The sequence below is a fragment of the Ranitomeya variabilis genome, chromosome 3, assembly GCF_051348905.1.
Source record: "Ranitomeya variabilis isolate aRanVar5 chromosome 3, aRanVar5.hap1, whole genome shotgun sequence".
NCBI classification, from domain to species: Eukaryota; Metazoa; Chordata; class Amphibia; order Anura; family Dendrobatidae; genus Ranitomeya; species Ranitomeya variabilis.
In genome coordinates, this window is record NC_135234.1 from 649561242 (window position 1) to 649575238 (window position 13997).

The 13997-nt window shown below is 44.4% G+C and overlaps 1 protein-coding gene across 1 annotated transcript in view; it reads right to left on the bottom strand.

The window, feature by feature from the left end:
* Positions 1-13997, bottom strand: part of STAC3 (SH3 and cysteine rich domain 3) — a 182199-nt gene that overhangs the window by 16619 nt on the left and 151583 nt on the right. The gene's annotated exons all lie outside the window — the stretch shown is intronic.

Consider the following 13997-nt stretch of genomic DNA (forward strand, 5'->3'; position numbering starts at 1 on the left):
CATAATCCCGCCCCCCCCACCACATCACCACACATAATCCTGCCCCCACCACATCACCACACATAATCTCACCCCCACCACATCACCACAGATAATCCCGCCCCCACCACATTACCATACATAATCCCGCCCCCCACCACCACACATAATCCTGCCCCCCCACCACATCACCACAGATAATCCCGCCCCCCACCACATCACCACACATAATCCCGCCCCCCACTACATCACCACATATAATCCCGCCCCCCCACCATATCACCACACACAATCCCGCCCCCCCACCACATCACCACACATAATCCCGCCCCCCACCACATCACCACACATAATCCCGCCCCTCCACCACATCACCACACATAATCCCGCCCCCCACCACATCACCACAGATAATCCCGCCCCCACCACATTACCATACATAATCCCGCCCCCCACCACCACACATAATCCTGCCCCCCACCACATCACCACAGATAATCCCGCCCCCCACCACATCACCACACATAATCCCGCCCCCCACTACATCACCACATATAATCCCGCCCCCCCACCACATCACCACACATAATCCCGCCCCCCAACACATCACCACACATAATCCCGCCCCCCCACATCACCACACACAATCACGCCCCCCACCACATCAGCACACATAATCCCTCCCCCCACCACATCACCACACATAATCCCGCCCCCCACCACATCACCACACATAATCCCGCCCCTCCACCACATCACCACACATAATCCCGCCCCCCAACACATCACCACACATAATCCCGCCCCCACCCCATTTCCACACATAAGCCCGCCCCCCCACCACATCACCACACATAATTCCGCCCCCCCAACACATCACCACACATAATCCCGACCCCCCACCACATCACACATAATCCCGCCCCCCATCACATCACCACACATAATCCCGCCCCCCCACACATAAGCCCGCCCCCCACCCCATTACCACACATAATACCGCCCCCCCCACCACATCACCACAAATAATCCCACCCCCCCAACACATCACCACACATAATCCCGCCCCCCACATCACACATAATCCCACCCCCATCACATCACCACACATAATCCCGCCCCCCACCATATCACCACACAGAATCCCGCCACCCCACATTACCACAGATAATCCCGCCCCCACCACATTACCACACATAATCCGGCCCCCCACCACGTTACCACACATAATCCTGCCCCCCACCACGTTACCACAGATAATCCCACCCCCACCACATTACCACACATAATCCCGCCCCTCCACCACATCACCACACATAATCCCGCCCCCCCACATCACCACACATAATCCCGCCCCCCACCACATCACCACACATAATCCCTCCCCCCACCACATCACCACACATAATCCCTCCCCCACCACATCACCACACATAATCCCTCCCCCCACCACATCACCACACATAATCCCGCCCCCCACTACATCAGCACACATAATCCCGCCCCCCACCACATCACCACACATAATCCCGCCCCCCACCACATCACCACATAATCCCGCCCCCACTACATCAGCACACATAATCCCGCCCCCCACCACATCACCACACAGAATCCCGCCCCCCACCACATTACCACACATAATCCCTCCCCACATTACCACACGAGGCTCTGTCCCCGCACATTACCACACAAGGCTCCTGAGCGTGCCGAGCGTTAGCTGGCTGGAAACTGCTAGTAGATCCATACAGCCAGTGAGCCACGAAACATGGCCAATTTTCCACGTGAACCAATCACAGCATGCATTATTCTGGTTTGTTTTATGAACCAAAATGATGCACGCAATGTAAAGGCAGCTCTGGCACCCGCGCATAATGCAAACAAGCATATGGAGCTGCAAATAAAGCATTTCACATCCACAATTTGCGGACATGGCTCGCCCAATTTTCAATATGAATGTCTGAAACGAGCCTTATGCAAGGTTCGGACAGTGGAGTTTTGTGGTCCATATACAGACCCCAATACTCGGGCTGACAGCGGGCCTCCTGACCAGAACTTGCAGCCTCATGCTGTGAGACTATATATGTTTGGATGAGGAGACCTGTAATCATTCAGGGCATTGCTGACCTTGTAAGATCATGAAATACACCCATCTGAGCCTAATTCCTCAATCAGATGTTCATGTTTTGGATAAGAAAAAAAAATATGTACGTGAAAAATGGATGTCTGAATGAGGTCTTAGAGAAAAAAACCTGTACAGTTAGGCTAGCCAGCTGCACCAAAACTGCTCTATTCCTACAAAGGAACTGTGATGTTGAAAATGGCATCTGATCTGCAGGCAGGATGTTAAGGAGCAGGATGATCAGAATGATGGACAGTTTTGTGGGAAAAGATTCAGTTTAATTTGTATTTCATTAATTTAAATCCCTGGAGTTTGTAAGTATGAGCCAAGTGGGCAGTCATACTAACAAGTGACAATTTTCCCTGTATATCTGTGTGCAGAGATAGCTGTCAATCACTAAGTAGGACCGCCCGCTGGACTCAGAAAGACACCAGGGATTTCAATTAATAAAATACAAATTATAATAAAAATTATACTGAGCCTTTTTCAACAAAACCTGTATATCATTCTACTTAGCTTTTCCTTTTCTATACCCTACTCACAGATCGGACTGCATGTGAAATGTTGCAGATTCCCTTTGACCTCTTCTCGACATCTACATGCATGGCACATGTATGGTGGGGGTGTATGTAGTGGGCTCAGGAATTGAGCCTGCACCATATTCCTCACCATATTCCGGCAGATGCCGACTTTGATGACTACCTATAACAGCAGCAATCAGGTCATTGCAATTAACTCCTTAAATGCCACTGTCTCTGGTTGTGGTATGCCGAAGGATGCCTATTCTGGGTATCCTTCTTCATATTGCATGATGTAATCATGGTGGTACCGATGGGTTGTCATGATTTTATATACTATAAGGCGAAAAAGTTTTTAAATGTAGTATATAAAAACCCATAAAAAATTAAATCACCCCACTTTTACCCCCATATAAAATAAAGACAGTAAAGGGAAACTATCACATCATTTGTCAATACTAAACTACCCCAATGTCTTATTAGTGATGAAATCTGCAACACTAACATGATGTCCTCAAATTAAACGTCCCAGTATTCATGTCAAAAAACTCTTTTTATCATTAGGTAATTGCAGAGTGGATCTGGTCTTTCAGTCATATGGGTGGTGCTTTCGATCGTCTTCATAATGGTCACGCCAAACGTAGTCTGATTGATGGCCTGAACCGCTTACGCAGTGACAACCAGCTCCTCGAGCATGCACAGTGACAAACAGCTCCCTGAGCATGCGCACCAAGCTCCTCGAGCATGCGCAGTGAGAAACAGCTCCCCGAGCATGCGCACCAAGCTCCTCGAGCATGCGCAGTGACAAACAGCTCCCCGAGCATGCGCACCGAGTCTATATCCCCAGCTTCATTTCCGATCTGCGCATGCTCTGAAGTTGCTGTGAGTCAGTGGCTATTTGACATTTATATTGTGAGTATGCACACCGACACCGAAAGCAGCTACGGAAAGGAACTCACTGGTTTCATGCATAGCTGTGTAAACACATTTTTGTGAGCAATTTTTTTTTCTCTGCTGAGCACAAACTTGATTTTAGCTAAAAGAAAGAGCTGCACCTAACATTCTCATATATGAACTGTCCCTAAAATAAGATGAATTATACAATTTTATTTTAGAATCATTTCCTGGTTTGAGTTGGATTTTTTCAAACCATACTGTGTTTTAAAACCACACAGAACATTAACCACCCAGCTATAGAAGACACCACAAGGCTATTAATATTATTTGTTTTATAGTATTATATAGACACTGTACAGCATTGTCATTAGCTTACTAAATGCATGGAACAGGGATTTGATGCATGGTAGAATTTTTTGAGCACTATATGGTTTTACTGTGCAGCATTGTTATTTAGGCCCAGTGAACTCCATTTTTTGCAGCTTATAGTGGTAAAACTCTTAAAGGGAAACTGTCAGCAGGGGTTTTTAGATTCCAACGAATGATGATTATTTCCATACCTCATACAGGTGCTTCTCACAAAATTAGAAAATCATCAAAAAGTTAATTTATTTCAGTTCTTCAATGCAAAAAGTGAAACTCATATATAGAGTAATTACAAACAGAGTGATCTATTTCAAGTGTTTATTTCTGCTAATGTTGATGATTATGGCTTACAGCCAATGAAAACCCAAAAGTCATTTTCTCAGTAAATTAGAATACTTTATTACACCAGCTTGGAAAATGAATTTAAAATCAGAAATGTTGGCCTACTGAAATGAATGTTCAGTAAATGCACTCAATACTTGGTCGGGGCTCCTTTTGCATCAATTACTGCATCAATGCGGCGTGGCATGGAGGCGATCAGCCTGTGGCACTGCTGAGGTGTTATGGAAGCCCAGGTTATAGCAGCCTTCAGCTCATCTGCAGTGTTGGGTCTGGGGTCTCTTATCTTCCTCTTGACAATACCCAATAGATTTTCTATGGGGTTAAGGTCAGGCGAGTTTGCTGGTCAATCAGGCACAGTGATACTGTTATTTTTAAACCAGGTATTGGTACTTTTGGCAGTGTGGACAGGTGCCAAGTCCTACTGAAAAAAGAAACTTCCACCTCCAAAAAGCTTCCAGAGTCCTCCAGACTCTGGGACCTTGATTCTAAATTAAATATAAATGTAATACAAAAGTTACTTTCATCTGAAAACGACACCTTGGACCACTGAGCAACAGTCCAGTTCTTTTTCTCCTTGGCCCAGGTAAGACTCTTCTGGTCAGTGACTGCCTTCTGGACATCTGTCAAGTCAGCAGTCTTCCCCATATTGTGGAGCCTACTGAAACAGACTAAGGCTACTTTTACACTTGCCATTGTTTTGCGACTCGTTTTTGCGGCCACAATAGATTTACGGCCGTGAAAATCAATGGGGCCGCAAAAACAACGGAAGTTTGTTTTTGCGGAGCACCATGACTTAGTGACATAGTAACATAGTAACTTAGTTAGCAATGCCAAAAAAAGACATTTGTCCATCCAGTTCAGCCTACATTCCATCGGAATAAATCCCCAGACCTACGTCCTTCTAAAGAACCTAATAATTGTATGATACAATATTGTTCTGCTCCAGGAAGACATCCAGGCCTCTCTTGAACCCCTCGACTGAGTTCGCCATCACCACCTCCTCAGGCAAGCAATTCCAGATTCTCACTGCCCTAACAGTAAAGAATCCTCTTCTATGTTGGTGGAAAAACCTTCTCTCCTCCAGACGCAAAGAATGCCCCCTTGTGCCCTTCACCTTCCTTGGTATAAACAGATCCTCAGCGAGATATTTGTATTGTCCCCTTATATATGGTTATTAGATCGCCCCTCAGTCGTCTTTTTTTCTAGACTAAATAATCCTAATTTCGCTAATCTATCTGGGTATTGTAGTTCTCCCATCCCCTTTATTAATTTTTTTGCCCTCCTTTGTACTTTCTCTAGTTCCATTATATCCTTTCTGAGCACCGGTGCCCAAAACTGGACACAGTACTCCATGTGCGGTCTAACTAGGGATTTGTACAGAGGCAGTATAATGCTCTCATCATGTGTATCCAGACCTCTTTTAATGCACCCCATGATCCTGTTTGCCTTGGCAGCTGCTGACTGGCACTGGCTGCTCCAGGTAAGTTTATCATTAACTCATTAAAACTTCTGGCTTTGCGGAATGCCATTTTTTTTCCAATACTATTTCCATAGTATTGGAAACCTGAAAAACGGCAATCCGCAAGATTTTTGCCATCTGTTATTGTGGCAGACCATGAAAATTGTGGCAATACAGCCCGCAAAAAAGGCCCGCAATAACGGGCCGCAAAAAACACAGCAAGTGTAAAAGTAGCCTAAGGGACCTTTTAAAAAATGCTTAGGAAGCCTTTGCAGGTGTTTTTTGTTAATTATTCTAACTTACTGAGATAATGACTTTTGGGTTTTCATTGGCTGTAAGCCATAATCATCAACATTAACAGAATTAAAACACCTGAAATAGATCACTGTGTTTGTAATCACTCTATATAATATATAAGTTTCACTTTTTGTATTGAAGAACTGAAATAAATTAACTTTTTGATGATACTCTAATTTTGTGAGAAACACCTATATATTCGATTGGCATTATTTCTATACATTCATATTAAATATGCATGTCTCCGTTGTCTTGTAATCTATTGGCAAATTCTTATGCAAATAAGCTCACAAGTGCAGGGGTTTGGCCTTTTCTTACAGCTATCTGGCCTCTCTCCCTCTTTCTCCTCCCAGCACCGACCTCCTGCCAGTGATTGACAAGTCATCCCTGCCGGCATCTTATGCAGACACCATCATTCTTGGGGGAGGGGCGTGGCCACGAACGTCCTGATGACAGACAATCCATCTGCGCATGTTATTCTCCTGGAAATTATGTCACCTGTGCAAGATGTCAGTCTCTGTGATGTGCTCTTCTTCCTAAGATCTCGCACAGGCGCTGTCATACCTGAACTTGAACGCGAACCCAGACCCCATTTAAATGAATGGAGGGTCTGAACATCCCGGCGTTTACCATGCTGTTATCTATCTGACAGCGCGAGAAACAGCGTCTCTGATCTGTGGTAAGTTCTGGTCACAGCGCTTACAGATGACAGCGTGAGAGCCAGCAGCAGTGACCGGCAGTAAAAAGGTTGCCTCTGGTCACAGGCGTTTACTGATGAGAGTACTACACTCATCATATGCCTGGTCTCTCTGCTTGTAAATAGTGATGGGCGAACCCATGGATGTTCAGGTCCGATGGGGTCGGTCGAACAGTTAAAAGTTTGAATCGCGTACCAGAGCAGTACCCGAACCTGGACCCCATTCACATGAATGGGGGGCCCGAACAACCAGTGTTTGCCACGCTGTCATGTGCAAGACAGCGCAGTAAACACTGCCTCTGATCGGCGGTAAGATCGTTACTACTGGTCAGAGTGCCGCGGCTCCCGCTCCCACAGATGTGACCGAAGACAAAAAGTTTACCTCCGATCACAGGCATCGGCTAATGGGACTACTACTCCTATCAGCCTTCGCCTGCTGTCACAAATAACAGCGAGAGCCCGCACCTGCACTCTAAATAAATATATATTTTTTAAAACACAGCGTGGGTTTCCCTGTATTTTTGATATCCAGACAGTCAAAACTGACAGCTGGGGGCTGCAACCTTCAGCTGTCAGCATAAGCAAGGCTGTTTATCAAGAATAGAACAGTTCCCACACGTTTTGTAAATTATTTAAATAAATATTTTAAAATAATTTAAAAAACATCATGGGGTCCCCCCCATTTTTATAGCTAAAACAGACAGCTGGTGGCTGGCATTCTCAGGCTGGTAAAGAGCCCCCACAGACTAAAAATAGCAGCCCTCAGCCACCCCAGAAAAGGCACATCTATTAGATGCGCCAATTCTGGCACTTTGCCCAACTCTTCCCACTTGCCCTGTTGCGGTGTCAAGTGGGGTTTATATTTGTGGGGTTGATGTCACCTTTGTATTGTCCAGTGACATCAAGCCCACGAGGTAGTAATGGAGAAGCGTCTATAAGACACCTATCCATTACTAACCCTATAGACATATTGTAAATAAAAACACAGCCAGAATATAGTCCTTTATTTGAAATTAAAAACACACTTTACATTTTTATTTAAAAATAACAAACACAGTTATACTCACCTAACGCCCATGCTACTGAAGCCATGATCTCCTGTAAAACAATAAAAATAAAAAACAATCCTGTCCCTCAACTGTCCGTTGTTCTGTTCCACCTCATAGTCCATGTCTGGGATAAATAGTTTTCAACCTAGATGGTGCCCAGAAGCAACCATCCAGGCATTCATCCTGGTTTTTCCTGGTTTTGGATTACGAATACTGATGTAAAATACTGACCATATACTGAATATGTGAACGTGGCCTAATGGGTTCAGTTACCATCTATGGAAATCACAGAAGAACATACATGTGAACCGCTGATGTGTGAAGCCACTGCGGTCTTTTAACTGCACAACTGTGCAGCTGTTATGATCGCAAGGGATCAGTGAATGTAATTCTTTATTTTTCTTTTTTCAAGCCTTTTAAAATACATTTTTTAGCCGCTGGACAATCCCTTTTAATCTTTGAGAACAGTATTAAGGGTTTTTATACAGCAGTTATTCACTGGCTGCAATTAAAAAAAGCATAATTCCTCAGAAGCATGAAGGTGTTGCTGTCAGCCGTCACCACAATATCTGAATTCACTTACAACAAGCCACAGGACATTTTGTCACCCAAACACTAAACAGAATGTACTAATTAATAAAACAATTACATGGAAGCACAGAAATAACTCACTTCTACTAACACTCATGTGAACAATTAGAAGAAATCTTTAGCAAAGCCTCTTCCAGTCCCTCCAATTATGTATAACCTCTTTTATGTGCTAAAGCAAACTCATCTGATTAATTTAAGGACTCTTTCCGATGAGCGTATTGCATGGACATGTAGTGTACACGGTAAGAGTGGACAGCATTCTGACCAATATCATTCAATTGGGCAGTTCACATGATTGTTTTTTCACATGAACCAAGGGCCGATGTGAAAAAAATTGGAGAATGCATTATTCTCTTCTGTACTTGGGCTGAGACTCGCCTATACAAGTTTATAAGTGGCATAAAAGAAATCGAATCGCATACAGATCATCCAAATTGTATCCGATTTTTACAGATACATTGCCATAGGAAACTGTATTTGATCAGGTACATTTTATACAGTTAATGTATAATTACGAATGTCACACAGACGTAAAATATGGGCAAACAGATGGCACACGAAAGTAAGAAATGGACATAAGGATGACAATACAGATGAAAAGAAAATTTTTACATACACTAGTCTGAACACGGACTAATATGTATTTGTGAAACCTAGATAATAGAATATTAATATATACTTACCTTGTAATGTCTTCACATCCTGTTCCGTCCAGATGTGTCCGGATCCCAGAATTCCAAGCGGCGGAAGTTCACCAACCTCCATATTGGGACACCCAAGTGATGGGTGTCTCAATATGGAAACTGCTGGTGGTACCAGCCTCTTGCGCCAGCAGAACACCGTCACACCATACACACACTGTATACGCCGTATGCACCGCACACACGCAAACACACACTGTATATGCCGTACGCACCACACACACACACACACACACACACACACACACACACACACACACACACACACTGTATACACCGTACGTACAACCAGCGGAACACCATCACGAACACACCGCCACCGGGATCAGCCGAATGATTCACTGACCGCTGCTATCTTAGTACAGGAGGAGCGCATGCGCAGTTTTAATGTGACTGACGCTATCTGTCTGCACAAAGATGGCGGTGGTCTGTTTTACTGTGCCTGCGCGAATTCTGCGCAGGCACAGTGAATCGTTCGGCTGATCCCGGCGACAGATGCGCAACGTGTCTACAGGCAGAGGAAGACGGTCACATTAAAGGGGTTTTCCCACGAACAAAAGTTAATTTTAAAAATTGTATGTGCCTGACCGTGTACAGAGCATAACACATCTCCTGGGCAGGGGAGGAAGCAAAAGACAATACTGACCAGTGAGAGTGAGAGGGAGCCGCTGTGGAACATGGGTGACCACTGCCACGCCGATATAGTTGTGACCCGTTGACTCTGGGAGCAAGTGTGCCAACAACTTGTAGAGAACTGGGAGGACCTCGATGTTCGGGCCCAGAATCAAGCACGTAAGTATAGACAGTGCAGTTATGTAGCTGGATGTAATGTATTGTATACAAACCAATTTGTGCTTTCACTTTTCAGGCGAGAGAATTGTCAAGCGGTGTCGGTCAATCAGGGATCGCTTCAAGAAGGAGTTCAAAAAAGAGATGCGGGCCCCGAGTGGATCTGGAGGACACAGGAGCAAATATATATATGCTAGAGCCCTGTCGTTCCTCCAGTCAACGATGGTGAGCCGAAGGTAAATATTACCCACTCCATTTCATAACAAATCTTTACATGTCTAACATTTTTTTTGTGGTTTCAGCCAGGGCCATGCAATATCAATATATTAACTATATATTTTTTCTCTTTGTTCCACAGCACCGTCAGCAGCACTCTTGAGTCTGCAGAGTTGAACCCTTCTGGGGCGATCCCTCAGGATTCCGCCACCGAGGGACACTTCGACAGTCCTGGCCCATCTGCATCTTCCCAGCCTTCACTCACATCTGGTCCCTCGGTCCCATCCACCAGCGCTGGAGCATCCTGGCCGGCTGCGTTGCATGAATATGCTGGTGAGGATATAGCTTTTCCTGTACCCTACCCCTCTGATGCTGCCACCTCTAGTACAGCTGTGGGTTCTGGGCAGCAGCGCCAGAGGGGTCAGGTACAGAGCTATGCGCCCGAGTTCTTGCATCTGAATGCATCCTTCCAGAACTGTCTGAAACTTTTGTCAGAGCCATTGGCCGCAGGTTTTAGTTTGATCAAAAAAAGTCTTCTTGAGTTGCACACACTTCTGCAACGGATGCATTCAGATGCAAGTAAATCACCGAACCACACATTTTTCCAGTCGGTACTCGAGTGTATGGATAAGCTATCTCCTGATCAGCAGATGCAAGTAATGCAATCGTGCCAGCCTGCTCTAGCGCAGGTTACCTCCCAAACCACTCCACCTGCGCCCCCTCCCACACCTGCCCCCCTCCAGCCACTACCAGCATCCTGCCCCGTGCCAGCATCCTTCCCTGTACCAACATCCAGCCCCATACCGGTTCCCACCAACATCATCCGCACCTCCACTCCCTGCCCACTACCACCAGTCTCCTTCACTCATCATGCCCCAAACACAACCCTCTTCTCCAGCCACCACCTCTTCTGCCTCCCAAGACATCCACTCCACCCCTCCAAATTCCCAATTCTACTCCCGGCTTCATGACCACCCGTTCTATTTCTTTCTCTACCCCTTCACCTGTTTTACCTACTGTTCCTTTCCCACCACCATCACATTCCTTTCTCCACACTCCCAATGTTGAAGTGTCCCAATCTGACAGCCCCTCCAGCATTATCTCCACTCCACACTATTTAAACGTATACATTTTTTTTGGTTTCATTAATTAGTTTTAGTTAATAAAAGTTTATTGGTTATAAATGTTGTCTTTCATTTATTTATAAGGTTAAATACGTTGGGTAAAACAAAGTTAAATACTGCGGGTAAAGGTAAAATACTTTGGGTAAAACCAAAACAGGTACACAATTTGGGTAAAATAAGGTAAAATACATAAGGTAAAATACTTTGGGTAAAACCCAAACAGGTACACAACTTTGGTAACATAAGGTAAAATACTTTTGGTTACAAGGTCCAAGACAAATTTTTCAAACTCTCTCATCCTGCCAGTCTACGCTTTCTTCAGGTGAAATAAAGTATTCTGCAAATTTGTCCCTCATTCTGGAAATAGCCACATAACTTCTATACGTAATGTTCCGATAATCAGCCAAGGTGTTTTTTTCAGAGTGGTCTTCAATGGAAATATGTTCCTTGCATATCACAAAACTGTGCAGGACTACACAAGCTTTCACCACCTCGTCAACAGTGTCAGTCTTCAAGTTGATAGCGGTCAATAAAACTCGCCATTTGGCTGTCAGAATCCCAAAAGCGCACTCCACCATTCTCCGTGCTCGTGTGAGGCGGTAATTAAAAATTCTTTTAGTTTGCAACAATCCAATAATGGAGTAGGATTTCAGTAGGTGTTCCAATAGTTGGAACACTTCATCCCCAACACAAAACAAATGGCATTGGTGGCCCAGAGGTTTGAGTCAGTGGTCTTGGGGGGGAATTGGAAGGTGTTTCCATACAGATGACGCCCCATTGCAGACAATTTGAAAACTTGGGAATCATTGGAGCGGCCAAATGCCTCTATATCCACTGCTATAAATTTGTATTCTGCATCGGCCATTGCCATCAGCACGATGGAGAAATATTTTTTATAGTTAAAATATTCCGAACCAGATCCAGCCGGTTTTACGATGCAGATATGTTTCCCATCCATTGCACCCGAGCAATTGGGAAACTGACAAACTTGGTGGAATTTATCTGCTATTTCCAACCAACTCTCCATTGTGGAATGTGGTATAAATTCTCCGTGCAAAGTGTCCCACAATGCACGGCAGGTGTGCTTCACAATTCCCGATATGGTGGAAATTCCAAGCCGAAATTGAAAATGTAGTGACAAAAGGGATTCTCCAGTTGCAGGAATCTGTGAATTAAAGCAAGGCAAAAATTATTACAAAATACCATCAATAACATTAGTTATAAGTCAGCTTCAACAGTAGGAGATACAATAAAAATAAATCATAAAAACTACCAGCAACAACATTAAAGTTGTAAGTGTGCCTTAACAGGAGGAGATACAATAAAAATGGCTTACCAAAGAGTGACCATCAGACGCTCCGCCGGTGAAATGGAGAATCGGCAATACGTGTCACTCCTTCGGAAGAGATGTCCAATTCGGTCCACCAATAGATTGAAGTTCTCCGCTTTCATCAGCATATATGAAAAAATTTCTCGGGGTCTCCTCGTAGCTCCAGGTACAGTGCAGAAAACACCCCACGAGTCATTCTCTGTGCAGTGATGGGGTGGATCCACAAATGCCGTTGGCGCAGACGCATGATGCGCTGCTGTCTCTCTCGCTCCTTCTCCAGAACAATAGCTTTCAAATGATTCAGCTCCACAATAAAATCCACGTTGATCTTCAGAATATTCGCAATAACTTCTTCTATCTTGCTCTCCAACCTGCTCCTCTACAACCTGTCAAAGACGGGCTGTAGAAACATTGTATATATAGGTTTTCAGTAGCCAATCACATTTTGGAGCCTCCCAGGGGCGTTTTTAAAAACCGGATCAGTCAAAAAAATGGATAAAAAAACAGAAGAAACGGATGTAAAACTAATGAAACGGATTCGGTTTTTCGGCGGTTCCGCTAGTCGGATCTGGCGGAAAACCGGATCCATTTCATCAGTTTTTCACATTTTACTCCAGATCCGTCAATCCGGCGCCACGCTGGAATCGGCAAGACGGCAAAAACCTGATGTGTGAAAGTAGCCTAACTGTTAGTGTTTGCTACAATTTTTACAAAAAATAAGGCAATTAACTGTTTCTATTTAAAATTAAATAGAAAACGTCTCTATGGACATACTATACCTCAATAGTACAGTTGTTCCTAAATATCATTCTATTCCATGCCAGTGTGCATGCAGTATCCAGCTCCAGAATATCCAAAGTATCACAATCATTTATAGTGTACTGGTGCCACCTCGTGGTCATGACTGAAAGAGCATCTAAACAGTTTGAAAACCATGAGGTTTTCTTTTTTTAGGGTATGTGCACATAATAATAGTGCTAATAATAATTTTATTTCTATAGCGTCAACATATTCTGCAGCACTTGACATTTTAGAGGGGACTTGTACAGAGAATGGACATTACAGCATAACAATAAACACATAGATCAAAACAGATACCAAGAGGAGTGAGGGCCCTGCTCGCAACTTACAATCAATGAGGAAAAGGGGAGACCCGAGAGGTGGATGGTAACAATTGCTTTCATTGTTTGGACCAGCCATAGTGTAAGGCTCGGGTGTTCATGTAAAGCTGCATGAACCAGTTAAAAGCCTAAGTATGTAACAGTACAAATACAGAGGCTATTAACTGCATAAAGTGTATGAGAACATGATGCGAGGAACCTGGTTATGGTAAAAATTTTGAATGGGCAACACAGGGATAGTTAAGTTAATGTACTGAGACGGTAGGCCAGTCTGAAGGTGCGTTTTTAGGCCATGCTTAAAACTGTGTGGCTTGGGGATTAATCGTATTAAGCTGAGTAGTTTTAGAATTGGCGCAGCACATGAAAAATCTTGGAGACGGGAGTGGGAGGTTCTGATTA